The sequence below is a fragment of the Seriola lalandi genome, unplaced genomic scaffold (assembly GCF_002814215.2).
Source record: "Seriola lalandi dorsalis isolate HSWRI2012SDOR001 ecotype SW California unplaced genomic scaffold, Sedor1 jcf7180002052718, whole genome shotgun sequence".
In the NCBI taxonomy this organism is placed as follows: Eukaryota; Metazoa; Chordata; class Actinopteri; order Carangiformes; family Carangidae; genus Seriola; species Seriola lalandi.
In genome coordinates this window covers 1-1,354 of record NW_019523271.1, presented here as the reverse complement: position 1 = coordinate 1,354, position 1,354 = coordinate 1, and the positions used below count along the sequence as shown (strand labels likewise).

The window sequence follows — 1,354 nt, the reverse complement described above, 5'->3', positions numbered from 1 at the left end:
TGTCTTGATATAAAATTGTTTTCTTATTGATGGATAAAATGTAGCTTTGGGTACAGGCAGCATCAACATGTTAAAAAATAAATTAAAAAAAGCCATGGTGCCTTTCTTTTTTTTTTTTATGTTTTTTTCCAACGAGAGGGATCAGCCTTTAGACAGCAAGTCAACTGACCTGAGCTTGAATATTCAAAATGAAAATATTATGATGAAATGATGAATAATGAAAAAATAAATGAACATAAAAATCACACAACTCTACAAAACAGATGAAACTTACAATAAACCACCTTACAAAAATGTATGCATGACCAATGTGTTGATGGCAAAGACAAGAATCTCTCTTTATAACAGAAATGTGACATGATGCACAGAGTATATGAAAGAGCAGTCGACTTACCAAAATCTGATGGGCGTACATTGGACGAGACAGGAAGAAGGCAGCATCATGTGGAGTGTGGAACTGGTTACAAAGGATGTCAATAGAGGGAACTCGCTTGATGTAGTCTTCTGTGCTGAGGTTGGAGGCCAGAAAACCACCAAACTGCACCAAAGTGTCATGGCACTGCAAGAAGACAAAGAATTACCTTAGCAACAACAACAAAAAATATAAGTAAATTTCAACACTTATGTTTTAGGTTTATCTTGTTGGACAGCGCAGGCACATTTACTGTTTACTTTACTTCTAAAACCAAGAGATCGATTGGATTCATATATTTAGAGAGGGTGTATACCTGGTCATAGAGATGGCCAACAAGTTTAAGATGTTTTTCTCCACCTTCTAAGAAAACCACTCCGTTTCGTTGCTGAGCCATGAGTAGACACAGTGGCAGGGCCAGTTCGTGGTCCAGCAGTGCATCCTTCAGACGTTGTGATGACTTCTTAGTGTTCCTGATCTGGCCAAAGTAGCCGCCCTGTTGAAAGAGTCACAATGGGATGGAGGTGAGCTTGGATATAGCACTGGTCCAGGTAATCAGACTGATCTTGCACACAAGACTGCATTGAAGAATGATAACTGTACTTGAAACTATATACCTCAGCTTTGAGTTGCTCCCCTCCGGTCATGGCCTCCAACTGCTCTGAGGTCATCTCATCTGTGATCTCGATGCCGGCCATTTTCTGCACCACCTCTTTCAGGATCAGCAGGTCAAAACTACAGGGAGAGGAGAGACATATAAAGCAAAATGTATTTCCAGACATTCAACAAAGATGTATAAGGACTGAAGAAATGGCTGAGCATGGGGCATTAAAATAACTTCTTCCCAGCACAGATACATTTAAACATGTTACATAGTGAGAAGTTCAATAAATCCTTAGAATAATTTTTATAACGTTTTATTGTCAACATGTTTGTTTTTTT

The 1,354-nt window shown here is 38.8% G+C and overlaps 1 long non-coding RNA gene across 1 annotated transcript; it reads right to left on the bottom strand.

The window, feature by feature from the left end:
- Positions 1-1,168, bottom strand: LOC111650712 (uncharacterized). Its single transcript, XR_015436870.1, has 3 exons — positions 1,030-1,168; positions 729-908; positions 1-559 (listed from the first exon to the last, which is right to left on the bottom strand). It is a non-coding gene; the product is annotated as an uncharacterized LOC111650712 (long non-coding RNA).
- Positions 1,169-1,354: the final 186 nt, after the last annotated feature.